At 37.6% G+C, this 17339-nt stretch overlaps 1 protein-coding gene across 5 annotated transcripts in view; it reads left to right on the plus strand.

The window, feature by feature from the left end:
• WDR70 (WD repeat domain 70) overlaps positions 1-17339 on the plus strand; it is a 516692-nt gene that overhangs the window by 252977 nt on the left and 246376 nt on the right. The window lies entirely within an intron of this gene.

Here is a 17339-nt window from a genome sequence, read left to right on the forward strand (position 1 = left end):
GACAGCATATAGAAGGATCCTGTTTTTTAATCCATTCTGCCAATCTATGTCTTTTGATTGGGGAATTCAGTCCATTGACATTTAGTGTTATTATTGTTTGGATAATATTTTCCTCTACCATTTTGCCTTTTGTATTATATATATCATATCTGACTTTCCTTCTTTCTACACTCTTCTCCATACCTCTCTCTTCTGTCTTTTTGTATCTGACTCTAGTGCTCCCTTTAGTATTTCTTGCAGAGCTGGTCTCTTGGTCACAAATTCTCTCAGTGACTTTTTGTCTGAGAATGTTTTAATTTCTCCCTCATTTCTGAAGGACAATTTTGCTGGATATAGTTGTCTTGGTTGGCAGTTTTTCTCTTTTAGTAATTTAAATATATCATCCCACTGTCTTCTAGCTTCCATGGTTTCTGCTGAGAAATCTACACATAGTCTTATTGGGTTTCCCTTGTATGTGATGGATTGTTTTTCTCTTGCTGCTTTCAAGATCCTCTCTTTTCTTTGACCTCTGACATTCTGACTAATAAGTGTCTTGGAGAACGCCTATTTGAGTCTAATCTCTTTGTGGTGTGCTGCATTTCTTGGATCTGTAATTTTATGTCTTTCATAAGAGTTGGGAAATTTTCAGTGATAATTTCTTCCATTAGTTTTTCTCCTCCTTTTCCCTTCTCTTCTCCTTCTGGGACACCCACAACACGTATATTTGTGCGGATCATATTGTCCTTGAGTTCCCTGATACCCTGTTCGAATTTTTCCATTCTTTTCCCGATAGTTTCTGTTTCTTTTTGGAATTCAGATGTTCCATCCTCCAAATCACTAATTCTATCTTCTGTCTCTTTAAATCTATCATTGTAGGTATCTATTGTTTTTTCCATCTTTTCTACTTTATCCTTCATTTCCATAAGTTCTGTGATTTGTTTTTTCAGTTTTTCTATTTCTTCTTTATGTTCAGCCCATGTCCTCTTCATGTCCTCCCTGAATTTATCGATTTCATTTTTGAAGAGGTTTTCCATTTCTGTTCGTATATTCAGCATTAATTGTCTCAGCTCTTGTATCTCATTTGAACTATTGGTTTGTTCCTTTGACTGGGCCATGTTCTTAATCTTCTGAGCGTGGACCGTTATCTTCTGCTGCTGACGTCTGGGCATTTAGTCAGATTTCCCTGGGCGTCAGACCCAACAAGGTTGTAAGATTTTTCTGTGAAATCTCAGGGTTCTGTTTTTCTTATCCTGCCCAGTAGGTGGTGCTCGTGGCACACGTTTGTCTCACGTGTTTGGAATGGATCCCCCCCCAGTCACTGATCTCTGTGGCCTGGGGATTTCCGATCCAATTCTCTCCGTTGGTTCAGGGGGCCGCGCGTGGTGGGGGCGTCAGCCGCCGTGGCTTGAGGGAACCCTGTGGCTGGTCGCCGGCCGCAGCGGGCCTGGGGAATTCGCCACCAGACCAGGAATCCGCCTGCGGGGGAGGGCCACCGCGGCTTGGATAGCCCTCTGATCCGAGACTCGTAGCCGCGGACTCGAAGCCGAGACTCGAAGCCGCCTGCAAAAGAGGGGCGCCGGCCGCCTCGGCTTGGGGAACTTGCCTCTCCGCGACTCTCAGCCGGCCCAGGAAGGAGGGAGTTAGTAGCTCCGGCCGCCGCAGCTGCCGCTGCTCGGGAAATCGCGCGCCACTCAGGGATCTCACCACAGCCGAGTCTCGCAGTCAGACTAGCCAGTCCAGACTGGGGTACGCTGTGTGTTCATTCCCTGCCGTAGCCCCGGGAGCTGTTCTGCACTGTTTCAGTTCACCTAGTAGTTGCTTTGGAGGAGGAACTAATATGCACGTACCTTACTAAGCCGCCATCTTGGCCCAGCCTCTCACCCTCGGTGTTGTTAAGAGTCAACAGAACGAATATTGATTGGCGTTTAGCAAACCATGGCAATTAGCGCTATCTAACTGAAGCTTACATGCGAGGATCCTCTTCACTCCATTTGTTTTCTCTTGGCCACTGATGCCTTATTATGTTACACTTCCTTTCCCCCTTTGGTTTCTGAAGGCCTTCTTTTAGTATCTTAAATATATCATACCACTGTCTTCTTGCCTTCATGGTTTCTTCTGAGAAATCTATGTATAGTCTTATTGGGCTTCTCTTTTATGTGATGGATTGCTTTTCTCTTGCTGCTTTCAAAATGCTCTCTATCTCTTTGGCATCTGACATTCTGATTAGTAAGTATCTCGAAGTACTTCTCTTTGGATCTTTTCTGTTTGGTTTATGCTATACTTTTTGGATCTGTTATTTTAAGTCTTTCATAAGATTTGGGAAATTTCTAGTGATAATTTCCTACATTTGTTTTTCTCCTCCTTTTCCCTTCTCTTCTTCTTCGACACCCACAATATGTATATTCGTGTGCTTCATATTGTCATTCAGTTCCCTGTGTCCCTGCTCATACTCTTCCATTCTTTTCCCTATATTTTCTTTTGCTTCTTGAATTTCAGATGTCTACTGCCTAATTCTGTCTCCTGCCTCTTGTAACAATGTAGGTTTCCATTATTTTTTCATTTCTACTATTGTGCCTTTCATTTCCATAAGTTCTGTGATTTGTTTTTTCATACTTTCGATTTTTTCAATTTCTTTTTGTTGTTGCTTGCCTTGTTCTTATCCACCCTTAATTCATTGATCTGATTTTTGATGAGGTTTTCCACGTCTGTTAGAACATCCTGAATTAATTGTTTCAATTCCTGTATCTCATTGGAGTTGTTGGTTTGTTCCTTCGACTGAGCCATATCTTCAATTTTCCTAATATGATTCATTATTTTTTCCTGGCATCTCGACATTTAATTTCCTTAATTAATTTATTCTGGAGATGGTTTTCACTTTTTTTTTACCTAGGATTTTCTAGCTGATGACTTTTTTGGCTACCTGTTCTTTGACATTCAGTTCCACTTATTCTAGACCTCTAGCTTAGGTTTTGTTTAACAAATCAGAGTCTTTCAGTTCTTGTTTTCTTGTTTCTTGTCCTGCCTGTATCATGGCCCTTTATTTTACCCTTTAGGAAGGTCTTCTTAGGCATTATAGACCACAGTCAGATTTTCTCAGATTATACTGGCCTTCTCTCAGGAGGAGTCACCTACATCAGTTTTCCCTGAGGGTGAGACCCAATAGCTTGAAAGACTTTCCTATGAAGCCTCTGGACTCTGTGTTTTTCTTATCCTGCCCAATATGTGGTGCTTATCTGTCTGCGGGCCCCACTAGCATAATGTAGCACGGTATATTTAACTTCAGCAGACTCTCCCTGCTGGTGGTGTGGTTGAGACAGAGGAGAAGTTGTAGGCTGGCTTTAATTGCTTCAGTTTTCCAGACTCTGGGGTCTGAATTTTTTCAGGGAGGGTTTCCACCTGAGCTGTGCCCCGCCACTCTCCTGGAGAAGGCACAGCCTCCAGAGAAGCTCTCAGACAACTTAATTCCGCCCTTGCCTGGGGCAGTTGGAACCTGAGAAGCCTTACAGTTGTATCCATAGAGCATTCAAGCTGTAGAAACACAGCCACAAAAAAGAAAAGAAAAAAAAATCCTTTTCAGAGCAGGACCTCCTTTTCCTTGGATTTGCCAATCAAGAGCTTAAGTTGGAATGTTGCTCTGTGTGTCTCCAGGTCCTATGTGCCCCCTCCTTTCTTTCTGTGCCTAGACTCCTTTGAGTATTTTACGCTGTCCGGTCCAAAAAGCTTCTTTTTTTTTTTCTTTATCTTTTTCTGTCAGCCCTGCTCCCTCTGTGGCGGGGCAAAAACTAGCAAGGTCAACTTTTACTCCTGGTTCAGCTGAGGGCAGGTTGGGGCAGCTATTTTTAGTAATCAGAATTTGTTAATTAATTCCACAATTGGGGCTTGGTTGAGCCCAGGCCTTTGCTGTTAGTAAAGTCTCTTTTCCTTTCCCTTCTGCGAAGCAACCTGTGTGGGAGGGGCACTGGCCTCTGCAGCTTGGGGTACTCACAGTTCTGGGTGGGCTCATAGCTGGTTCTGCTTGTCCAGACTGTTATATGTGTTTCTGGTCACTGATGTGGCCCAGCAGTTGTTCTGTACTGTTCCTGGCTATTTACTATCTGATCTGGAGGACAAATTAAATCTCACACCTCACTAAGCTGCCATCTTGGACCCTCTTATTTCTTTTTCTTTCCTAATTGCTCTAACTGCAACTTTCAGCACAATTCTGAATAATAATGGTGAGAGTAGCCATCTTTGCCTTGTTCCTGATCTTTGAGGGAGAGCTTTCCGTCTTTCCCCATTGAGTATGATGTTAGCTGTGGGTTTTTCATATATGCCCTTTATCATATTGAAGATGTTTCCTTCCAGTCTTATCCTTTGAAGTAGTTTTATCAAGAATTGATTTGGGATTTTGTCACATACCTTGTCTGCATCAATTATGATGACCATTAATTCGATTCATTAATGTGATCTGTTGCATTAATTTTCTTGTGTTGAACCACCCTTGTACATCTGGGATAAAACCCACTTGATCATAGTGTATAATTCTTTTAATGTGCTGTCTGATTCTATTTGCAACTATTGTTATTATTTTTATTATTTTATGATTTTGGCGTCTACGTTCATGAGAGAAACTGGTCTCCAATTTTTTTTTCATGTTGTTTCTTATCCGGCTTTGGTATAAGATGATGGTGTCTTCATAGAATGAGTTAGGTGGTATTCCCCCCTTTTCAATTGTTTGATAGAGTTTGAGCAGGATTGGTATAAGTATTCTTGGATTGCTTGATATGCTTCACCTATGAAGGCATGTGTCCTAGGTTTTTATTTATTGGGAGGTTTTTGATGACTGATTCAATGTCTTTACTTGTGATTGGTTTGTTGAGGTCTTCAGTTTCTTCTATAGACAGCATAGGTTGTTCATATATTACTAGGAAGTTGTCCATTACATCTAAGTTGTCTAATGTGTTGGTATGCAGTTGTCATAGTATCCTCTTGCAATCTTTATTCCTGTGGGTCAGTAGTAATGTCCCCCCTCCCGTTTCTTTTTTTTTTTTTTACATTCTGCTTTTTAAAAATAGTTTATTTTGAAATAATTACAAATTTGCAAAAAAGTTACAAGTACAATTCAAAGAACTGGCCTAATCCCTTTCACCCATATTCTCCCAACTTTTTTTTAAACTTTTTTATTGTATAGTGTAACATATATGCAAAGCAAAGAAATAAAAAATCAATAGTTTTCAAAGCATTCTTCAGCCAATAGTTATAGGAAAGATCCCAGAGTTTATCATGGGCTACCATACAATCCTCAGATTTTTCCTCCTAGCTGCTCCCAAATATAGGAGGCTAGAGGGCTTAGATATTTTTTTTATCATCACAATCAATGTTTTTTCCTGCTTTTTTAATGAAAAATAACATATATACGAAAAAACTATAAATTTCAAAGCACAGCACCACAATTAGTTGTAGAACACATTTCAGAATTTGGCATGGGTTACAATTTCACAATTTTAGGGTTTTAATTCTAGCTGCTCGAAGATACTGGAAACTAAAAGATATCAATTTAATGATTCAACATTCATATTCATTTGTTAAATCCTATCTTCTCTATATAAGGCCACCATCAGTTTTGATCTTTCCATCCCTCTCTTTAGGGGTGTTTGGGCTTTCTCACTCTTTCCTGTTGGAAGGGGCTGCCTCTAATATGCGGTAGGAAGATGGAGCTGTCTGATGTTCTAAAGAGGCTGCGCCCTCTGTGTTTCAGGACTTATCAGGTCCAGGGACCCATCTGTTTCTTCAGTATTGCCAGTGTTTGCCTCATGTATTTTTTTCCTTTTTTTTTTAACATGGGTAGGCACTAGGAATCGAACCCAGGTCTCTGGCATGGCAGGCGAGAACTCTGCCTACTGACCCACTGTGGCCTACCCTCCCTCATGTATTTTAAGGTATAGTGATTAGGTACAGAAATATTTATGATTGTTATTTCTTCTTGATAGGTTATCCCATTTATTAATATATAGTGTGTTTCTTTGTGTTAAAAGATACGTTGAGTTTTACATTTAAAGTAAATTTTGTTAAATATTGTTGTAGCTACCCCGGCTCTTCTGGTTGCTATTTGCATGGAATGTCTTTTTCCAGCCTTTTGCTTTCAACCTGTTTGTTTCCTTTGGTCTAAAGTGAATCTCTTGTAGACAGCATGTAAATATATTATGGGTTTTTTTCTCCCTATTCTGCCAGTCTGTTTCTTTTGATTGATGAATTAAATCCATTAAAATTCATTTTGCTATTGTAAAGGTAGTACTTTAATCATTTTATTCTTTGGATTTTATATATCACATCTTATTTTTTTCTCATTTTTCCTTTTTAGCTATCCTTATTGATATCCTTCACTTCTACACTCCACTCCAATCTTCTCTCTCCTCTCTTTTCTTACTAGCCTGTAGCAGTCCCTTTAGTTTTTCTTGTATAGCGGGTCTCTTGTTCATGAACTTTCTCAATTACTGTTTTTATCTGCGAATTTTTAAAACTCTTTCTTATTTTTGAAGGACCAGTTTTGTCAGTTAAAGAATTCTTGGCTAGTAATTTTTCTCTTTCAGTTTCTTAAATATGTCATTCTATTGACTTCTCACCTCCATGGTTTCTACTGAGAAATTCACACTTAGTCCTTTTGAGCTTATATGTGATAGATCACTTTTCTCATTGCTTTCAGAATTCTCTCTTTGTCTTTGGCATTTGACAGGTGGATTAGTAAGTGTTTCAGAGTAGCTCTATTTAGGTCTCTTCTGTTTAGGATGCCTCGCACTTCTTGGACCTGTAAATTGATATCTTTCATGAGCATTGGGAAGTTTTTGGCTATTATATTCTCAGATGTTCTTTGTACTCCTTTTCCCTTCTCTTCTTCTTCTGGGGCACCCATGATTCATATGTTTGTGTGCTTGTGCTATCATTTAATTACTTGGGGGCCCTTTTGTATGTGGCATTCCTTAGCCAGTTATGTTCAGCTCTGGATTTATGTGGAATAGAATCCTGTGCCTGAATATACATTGGGTTATATCTTCCTACTGTGAGTGGGGATATGGTCTGCATCTGTGGCAAGAGGGTGCTGGTCCCTGCTGTCTCTTAAGGCCACTCATAAGTTGCATCGGACCAGTTGAGGGGGGATGGGTCCAGAATAGCAGTTTCTGGGCATAAATCTCCTACCTGATGTGTTTTGTTTTGTTTCTTTCTTTTCTTTTTCTTCAATCCAGTGTTTGTGGAACCCTTCTCCAGTCTCTCTTATCCTTCAGGGTTCCAGTGGAATTTGTTGTTTTATCAGTTATTTCTGGTTGGAGAGTTTTCCAGTGGATGCCTTATGTTGCCAGTGTTTATGACATTTCTCCTTTTATCACTTGCCCACTTTTTAATTGTGTTATTTGTCTTTTTGATATTCAGTTATGAAGCTTCTTTATGTATTCTGAATACAGGTCCCTTATCAAACATATGATTTGCAAAATTTTCCCTCAGTGATTGGGTTGCCTTTTTTGTTTCTTAATGGTGTCTTTTGAAGCACAAAGATTTTAAATTTTAATGTAGTCCAATTTATTTTTTTCTTTTGTTGTCTGTGCTTTTTGTATCATCTTAAAGAAATGATTTTCAAGCCAAGAATATGAAAATATTTTCTTCTAAGAGCTTTATAGTTTTGGCTTTTATGTTTAGGTTTGAATTCCATTTTGAGTTCATTTTTCTATCAGTGTGAGGTAGACGGTTCCAATTTCATTCTTTTGCAAGTGGATATTCAGTTGTGCCAGCATCCTTTGTTAGGAAGATTATTCTTTCCCCATTGAATTGTCTTAGTCCCATTGTAAAAAATGAATTCATCTTAATGTTTGGTTTATTTCTGAACTATCATTTCTGTTCTGTTTATCTCTGTGTCTAACCTTATGATAGTACCACACTGTCTTGATTATTTGATTACTGTAATTACTTTTCATTCTATTAAGAGTCGTTTTCTGGGGAGCTCCCCAAACACAAAATGGGGTGAACTTATCTGCCAGAATGAATAAATAACGTATATTTGCTATAGTCACTCCATTCATGTAGTTGCTCAATTCAGAAGCCATGAGTGATTACAGCCCAGCTACAATTCCTTAGTGAATCCTGATGTCTCTGTCTTCAATATATATCTCAAATGCACTCACTTCTCAACACTTCACTGTTCCTCCCTAGTCCAACCCACTGTCATCTTTCACATGATCCACCAATATCAGTATCTCCCAGTCGCTTCTTCTTTTGTCTTTTGTTTTCTCTCCATCTTTTCACAAAGCAGGCAGAATATTTTGTTCTAAGTATTTATTTTGGCATGCTTTCAAACTTAAAGAGAAGTTGTAGCAGTAGTAGAAATCTTCATACCCTTTTTCCAGATAAACCAATTTCTGGCAGTCTCACTCTTTGCTTATCTTCCCTTCACTCCTTCTGCCATTTTCCTCCCTATCTTCCTCAATTCTCTCTCTCTCTCTCTCTCTGAGTGTGTGTAATGTGCATATAGTCTTTTCTCATTATTTATGGAGATATTTCCTATAAAGTTGCCATGAGCACTGAATTAGCAAAAACTGAACTATTTTTCTTCGGGGGAAATTTGCAATTTAGCCTCTGGTCACATTTTTATTAACCGCTCAAAATATAACCGGGTTTTATATGAGTTTCTCTTAAAGGACACCTTATTTAATATATATTGTAGATCCATGGTCAGTAGCAGCATAACTCATGCTTGAATTGGAGCTTATCTAACACATATTTTCTTCATAAAGCACATCACTTCTAGTGTTTTGGAACACCCGACTGCACTTCAGCATAACACTAAGGGGCATTTTAACAGTAAAGCCAGCAAAAGAAGCACAAAAATGTGAAAATCATGGCACTAAATATATGACAAAAAGGACACTGCGGGAGATCTGAACCCCAAATAGGTTTCAGTGAGTACGCACATTTGCAAATATGGAATCCACGAATATGGACAATTCACTATATATGTATCTGTGTATGTGCATGTGTGTGTAAACATATACGTATATGCATACGTACATATAAAATACATATATATGCTTGTTTGCCTGTTTTTTTCAGTAAGTTGCAAACATCATGCCCATTTTTCTCCTAAATCCTTAGGTTCATTTTTCTTAATAACATTGCATTGTCTTGCATAACCACGATGCAGTTACGAAAATCATTAAATTTAACATTAATAAAATACTGTTATCTAATCCCTGGTCCATATTTCGGTATCATCAGTTGTCTCAATAATCTTCCTTTTAGCTAATTTGCTCCCAGATTCAGGCTTGAATGATAACCGTGTGTTTCCTCTAGTTGTCCTGTGTTTCTGTTTCCATTACTTGGTTATGAGTCTTCTTTATTATTTTTTTCACTTGGCATTTTTGAAGACTGTAGGACACTTATTTTGTAAAATGTAGTATTTGGTTTTGTGTGATTTTCATATAATTTGAGTAAGATTATACATTTGTGGAAGAAATATCACAGAAATGATGCTTTGTTCTCCTTAGTTCATCATATCAGTAAATACATGATTTCAGTTTGTCCCAATATTGATATTAATATTAATAATTTTTTAGGTGGTGTCTACCAGATTTCTTACCTATAAAGTTACTATTTTTCCTTTGTAATTATCAAGTAATATGCAAGGAAAGACCTCAAGACCATGTAAATAGCTCATTGTATTACTTTCCCCTACTTGCTTTAGCATCCACCAATGATTCCTGTATGAATTAGCTATTGCAGTGATGGTTGCAAAATACAACTTTTCTAATTCCGTCATTTGTTTTATATTTATTGTTTAGTATTCTTTATTGAAGAACTTTTCCTTTTTTACTTATTATATTGGTATGGACTTAAGGGTGACTATTTTTGTTATTGGTTTATAACCATTACCATTATTATTTATTTTCATCTCCTAATTGTCCTAGATTTGGCCAATGGGAGCCCTTTCAACCTGGGCCTTATCTTTTTGACATGTACCTATCATTATTTTTTCTTTCTTTTTTTTTTTTTTTTAACGTTTTCTATTGTGAAATATAACGTAGATACAAAAAAGCAATACATTTCAAAGTACATTTTAATCAGTAGGTATAGAACAAATTTCAGTGTATGGTATGGGTTACATCTCTACAATGTCAGGTTTTTCCTTCTAGTTGCTCTAGAACACTGCAGACTAAAACGAAGTGCCATTGTAATGATTCAGTAGTCATACTCATTTGTTAAATCCTATTTTCTCTGTTATAACACCTCTTTCTTGTTTGATCCTTCTTCCAACCTTTAGATATATTTGTGTCCCATCATTTCTGTAGCACCTTTTTTCACATTTATGGAGCACTGCACAGCATTTTCTGGCACAACAAAATGTTCTATGCTCATTTTGTATATTCTTTACCCTAGCCCTAGAATCAATCATTCCTACAAAGTACCCTAGTTACTTTTAGTTGGGAATGATATTTCAAAACCAGAATCTCTGCACAAGTTTTTCTGGGGTGTTCTTGTTTCTAGCATTCTCCACAGATAAACCTAGAAAGTGACATACACTATCCACCCCACACACGTACCTATATTTTATACTTACCTATTAAAAATCATAAATTCATATTGATACCCCAGTTCCAACCAAACATCACAGAGATTGTTCTCGTCTTTCCCTTTCCACTCTTGTGACTTCCTTTTCCAGCAGCAGGAAACCTGTCATTATTCTCAACATATTTTCTCATTTGCTTAATTCTTCATTATATTGAAAACAGTTTCAGAATTGTTAATGCATACCACTTCAAAAGAGACAAATGTACTAATGCAAATTCATTGTTTGTTTACAGTTCTTTTGGTCTTTACACTGAGGGTATGCATTCGTTTCCTAGGGCTGCCATGTATATTACCATAAATGTAGTGGCTAAAACAACAACAATTTATTCTCTCAGTTCCGGAAGGCAGAAGTCTATAATCAAGTTGTCAATAGGACTGTACTTCCTCTGGAGGTTCAAGGGGATAATTCCTTCTTGATTCTTCCAGCTTCTGGTGACTGCCAGCATTCTCTGGCTTCCTCGCATGGTGCCAAAGCACTCCAATATTTGTCCCTCTTTTCACATGGCATTTGCCTGCTCATCTGTGTCTTTTCCTATAAGAACAGTTATCATTGGATTTAAGACCCACCCAGATAATCCAGGATGGTCTCAACATGAGATCTTAATTACATCTACAAAGACCCTCTGTTTTGGTTTACTAAAGTTGCCAGAATGCAGTATATCAGGAATGGAATGGCTTCTGTAAAGGGAATTTATTAAGCTAAAAGTTTACAGTTCTAAGTCTGTGGAAACGTCCAAATTTAAGGCACCAACAAGAGGTTACCTTCACTCATGAAAGCTGATGCCATCTGGAACACCTCTGTCAGCTGGGAAGGCACATGGTTGGCATCTGCTGGTTCCTTACTCCTGTGCTCCATTGCTTTCAGTCTCTGTTTCCTGTGGGGGATCCTCACTTGACTGTGTTTCATCTCTTGGCCTCTGTTCGCTCTCTCCAGGTTTTGGCTTGCTTAGGTCTCATGGGAAGACACATGGTGACATCTGGTGGACTTCGCAATTCCAAACATCTGAGTCTGTTCATCTCTGAAGCGACTGTTCTCCAAGTGTCTGCATCTGAAATTTCTCTGAAATTTTTCTCCTTTTAATCCAAGCATCCATGTCTCTGTCAGCTCTGAAGCAGCTGTTCTCCAAAATGTTTCCTCTTTTAAACATTTTAAAGGACTCCGGTAAACTAATCAAGAACCACTTTGAATAAGTGGAATCACATCTCCATGTAATCAAAAGGCAACAGCCACAACTGAGTGGGTCATCTCCATGGAAACAATCTTATCAAAGGATCCCACCCTAAACAATAAGTCGAGTCCCACAAGATTTGATTAGGATTAAAACATGGCTTTTCTAGGGTGCATAATAGTTTCAAACTGGCATACCCTTTTTCTAAATAAGGTCACATTCAAAGCTTCTAGGGGTTATGACATGCTCATGTCTTTTGGAGTCCACCATTCACCTCACTACAGGGTATATAGTCAGTTGGATTATTACCTACTGTTATCCTTTTGTTGTATTTGTTACTTTTTTGAAATACAGTGGGATTCGTTTCCCGTTTGCCTTCTGTTTTACATTTCTACCATATTTGTTTGTTTTTGAGACTGTAAAACATTAATACAGTTCCAAACATCAAATAAAAAGTTAGTAGATATAGGATTACAAATTATGATGATACTGTGAAGGAAGTGAACATGTCCTACAGTAGAGAACAACACTGGGGGATAGAAAGCCAGTGAATACTTTGTGCAAGTCATATGAGATTGAAAGATTGAGGAGGAGCCAGTCATATTAAGAGTGAAAGGAAAGTGCTGTCCAGCAAATGAAAAAGCATATGAGAAGGTCCTTACGTGGAAAAAGAACTGAGTGTATTGAAGAACTTCAAGGATACCAGTGAACTCCTATATTTGGGGAAGAGGGAGTACAAAATTAAGTGAACTTGTAAGGAAAGCAAGATCCAGAATATGTAGGTTGTCATAGATTGTTGTAACAAAATTGGAAAGACAGTGGAGGGTTATAAAACACAGTTTATTTGGAGTTGTATTTTAAAGAATTTTAATGATAGCTATGTGAGCAAGAGTGTGAGTAAGAGTGATAGCAGAGAGACTAGTAATAAACCTTTTATAATAATAATTTATGTAGCGACATGAAATAATGTTGGCTTATACAAGGATGGTGGTGAATAAGTGGTGAATAAAGAAAAATTGGCTAGATTTGAGATGATTTTGGATAGCGCTGACAGGACTAGCTGGTAGATTGAATCTGAGCAGGTAAAGAGAGGGTCTTGGGGTTATGGTTAGGGGAGGAATTAAGGGTGACTGCCAAAACTTTAGCTTGTGCAACTAGGAAATAGATTGAAAGATGAAGTGGACAGTAAGAATCAAGATTTCCCTATTGGACTTGTTATGTTTGAGATGCCCATATATGCAAATGGAATGACAAGTAGATTGCTGGATATGCAAATCTTAAGCTTAGGAATAGAAAGTGGGAACCTGTGCTTCTCCTCTAATTCTTCCAGCATTACTTCACTCCATTCCTCTCTACAACAGTAAGAATTTTCACCTGCTTAGTCCCTATTTGTATCCCATAAACATGAACAAAATTTTAGGACTTGGCCAGATAGTATTTGATACATTGTAGGCTACTTGGACCAGAGATGGTCTCTAGGTCCATGTGTGGTGGGCAGTCCAGTTCCAATTCATTCTCTCCAGAGGGTTACAGTTACTTTCCTTCTAAGTTATTTATTCTTGCACATGTTGCTAAAGAAAGCCTCAACAATTTTTATTGGCTATTTCTCCTTTTACCGTATCTTTATTTTGGACCCTTTCAGAAAAATAGATCCTGCCAGTTTTAGGCTCTTTCCTGCCTCATTGAACCTGATTTATTGTTTGATAGCGCTCTAACTTTTCCTACTTTGGAGGAGTATGTATGTTTCTATGTGTTTGTCATGTACTCTCTGGTTGATTTGGTCTGTATGTCAGTTTTTACAGCAACATCAAAAAGTTTTGTTTAAAAAAAAGTTTTATTGATATGTCTTCACTATACCGTCTATCCAAAGTATACATTCAGGGGCTTACAATATCATTACTTAGTTGTGTACTCATCATGATCATTTTGAAAACATTTGCATTATTCTATAAAAAGAAATAAAAAAACAAAAGAGGGTGGGCAACAATGGCTCAGCAGGCAGAGTTCTTGCCTGCCATGAAGGAAACCTGGGTTCGATTCCTGGTGCCTACCCATACAAAAAAAAAGGACAAAAGAAAAACGCCATATATCCCATACACTTTTCCCTACCTCTCACTGATGATTGGTATTGCAATCTACCCAATTTTTTTTCTTTTATTTACTTTTTTTACTCATCTGTCCATACCCTATATAAAGGGGACATCAGACACAAGGTTTTTACAATCACATGATCAAATTGTAAATGTTATATGGTATATAGTTGTCTTCAAGAATCAAGGTTACTGGGATACAGTTCAGCAGCTTCAGGTACTTCCCTTTAGCCACTCCAATACACTATAAGCTAAAAAGGGATATCTATATAACACATAAGAATAACCTCCAGGATGACCTCTCGACTCTGAAATTTCTCAGCCACTAAACTTTATTTTGTTTTATTTTTCTTTCCCCCATTTTGGTCAAGAAGGCTTTCTCAATCTCATGATACTGGGTCTTGGCTCATCCCGGGGAATCACGTCCCATGTTGCCAGGGAAATTTACACTCCTGGGAGTCCTGTTCCATGTAGCAGGGGAGGACAGTGAGTTCACCTGCCAAATTGGCTTAGAGAGAGAGGCCACATCTGAGTAACAAAAGAGATTCTCTGGGTGTGACTCCTAGGCATAATCATAAATAGATTTAGCTGCTTCTTTGCAGGAATAAGTTTTATAGGGACAAGCCCCAAGATCGAGAGCTCAGCCTATTGAATTGGTTGTCTCCACTGCTTGTGAAAATATCAGGAATTCCCCAGATGGGGAAGTTTAATATTTTGTCCTTTCACCCAGTCCCCCAAGGGGTTTGTTCTAGTTTTCTAGCTGCTGGAATGCAATATACCAGAAAAAGAATGGCTTTTAGAAAAGGGGAATTTAATAAGTTGCTATTTTAGAGTTCTAAGGCTGAGAAAATGTCCCAATTAAATCAAGGCTATAAAAATGTCCAATCTAAGGCATCAGGTAAAGATATCTTGTTCAAGAAGACCTATGAAGATTAGGGTTCCTCTTTCAATAAGACGAGTCCTATAGCTTTCTCTCCAGGCGTCTTGCTACATGAAGCTCTCTTGGGGACGTATTCCTTCTTTATCTCCAAAGGTCTGTGGTTACATGGGCTCTGGCTCTCGTCATTCTTAAAAAGGACTCTCCAAAATGCTTCCTCTTTTAAAGGATTCCAGTTAATCAAGACCCATGTGGAATGGGTGGAGTCACATCTCCCTCTGTTCAAAAGTTAACACCCACAATTGGGTGAGTTGCATTACGGTGGAGACAATCCAGTCAAGTTCCCAACAAACAGTACTGAATAGGGATTAGAAGAAACAGTTGCTCCTACGACGAGATTGATTAGGATTAAAAAATGGCTTTTCTAGAGTGCATAAATCCTTTCAAACCAGCACAGGGACTTTGCAAAAACTTTTTTATTCTCTGCCCAAATTACTCTGGATGTACTGGGGCATCACCCTAACTTGTACAAACCAACAAGATCTCACTCCCTATTCAAGATTCCATGTAATTTTGGTGTTCAGATAAACCGACCATAACAAGTTAAATTAGATAATGTGCTACACAAAATGTTAATTTTGAATGAAATAAACATCCCTTCCTTTGGTCTCGCACAGAACTTGAAGTTTTAAAATAGTCAATATCATCCTTTACACTGTATTCTAATTTACCTTAGTCCTATTCAGATCAGGTTCATTCAAATTTCTAGTCAAATTCTAATCACTTTTTCAACTTTCTTAACAGTTGCTGTATGAGGTAATGCTGACTTTCATAGCTTCCACATTCTAACTTTGAGTGTCAGGTGTCATACAGACACCCACAGTTTCAGGGAATGACCAACTTATACAGAACTAGCTCAACATTTCAGCATTTAGGAAAAATTGTTACAATTCTGGAATAGATGTGACTGCTTTAAGAGTTTATAATCTAGGAACCTTTACAATAGGCCTCAACCTGATATCCCAGGCTGTTGACTTCAGTTCTCTGAGTTTGTATATTATAGTTAGTCCATATCAGTGAGGCGTGATAATATTTGTCTTTTTGTTTTTGACATTTCATACTGTCCTCAAGGTTCATTCTCCTAGTTGCATGCCTTACAACTTCATTTTTCTTACACCCACTCATTAGTCTGTTGTATGTATATACCATAGTTCTCCTTTCCATTCCTCAGTTGAATATCATATAGTTTTAACTGTATTTTATATAGTGCTCTATACTTAGTAGGGTAGTTTTCCTAGATCATTTTTTTCCCTTTCATATTTGTTCTTACAGATGTATTATGGAGTCAGGATTCTTGATGCATTTTTAGGAAATAGGGTTTTTTTTTCCCCTCAACTCTTTGTATATGCTTTCCATTCTTCTAAATTGTTTTCCATTAAAGAAAAGACTCATGATTCTTAAGGAAAGCCTATCTTTCTTACTACAGTTTTGCTTTTTATTTCTTTCCTAAAGAGAGAATGCCATTTTTCTCTCCATATTTATTAAGCATCTATTATATATAAGCTCTATGTTAATTGAGGGGAGATACAAAAGTAAGTTAACCATTGAAGTCCCCTTTTAGAGAACTTCTAATGTACAAGTGTTCAAAAATTATATAACAATATAGTCATTACTTCAATTGAATGGAAACACACTGTAAGACCTCATTGTTATTGGGTTTACTTCAGAGAGATCTTCAGGGAAGAAGTGATGTTTACAATAAGTCTTGAAGGTAGAGTTTGTCTTTTCCACGTGAACAAGATAGAGAAAACTACACATACAAAGATGGAAGGAATTAATCATTTGTAGTATACTCAAGGTTGTTGGAAATGAGCCCGTGTTTGTCTTATTCTTCTACTTTTCTATATAGTGCTTAGTAATACTTGTGAATTTGGGGATTTGAATGTTCCTTGCAGCTGTCCAGAATCTATGGTAGTTCATATGCCTAGAGTGTGGAGGACATGCATATGTGGTTTTCATAATGGGAGATGAAGCTATTAGGCAAGCACCAGATTATGAACTCTAAAGGGTAACTGAAGTAGAGTTGGGATTTTTGTTTTAAAGGAAGTAGTGAAGACATCATTCAAGATGTCTTAGTAGAGGTATAATATGATCCAGTTTGTATTTCAGAAAGCTCGTTGTTTATTGATTTGTTTTTAAGATAGGGTTTTTAACTAGAAAATAAGTAATAAAGGACTCCTAAAAAATGCTTTGTCGGAAGTTTATAAAGTTCGGGCTTTTTGCTTTTTCTTTCACTGGGCTAGCTTTTTAATACAGGCAGGCCTTATGTTTTATAGATGATGATATTATAGTTGAAGTTATGATTTTGATGAGAAAAGTTTGGTTTAAATAAAAAATGTAGTATTGAATACTACTTTTCATTTTCATAAGATAATAAGCCCCTCTGTGTGTTAATTATATTTGACAGATATTTCGTAAGCACCTGTAAGTATGGGTCTGTGTCCTGAGTTCTCTAGGATATATAAAGATGCATTCATTCAACCAACATTTAGTGAATGTCTAATATGCCTCAGTCACAATTCCCTATGTATTAAGAATAGAGTAGTGAAGAACACATTCAACTGTTCCCTCTCT

The sequence above is a fragment of the Tamandua tetradactyla genome, chromosome 9 (genome assembly GCF_023851605.1).
Source record: "Tamandua tetradactyla isolate mTamTet1 chromosome 9, mTamTet1.pri, whole genome shotgun sequence".
Taxonomy (NCBI): Eukaryota; Metazoa; Chordata; class Mammalia; order Pilosa; family Myrmecophagidae; genus Tamandua; species Tamandua tetradactyla.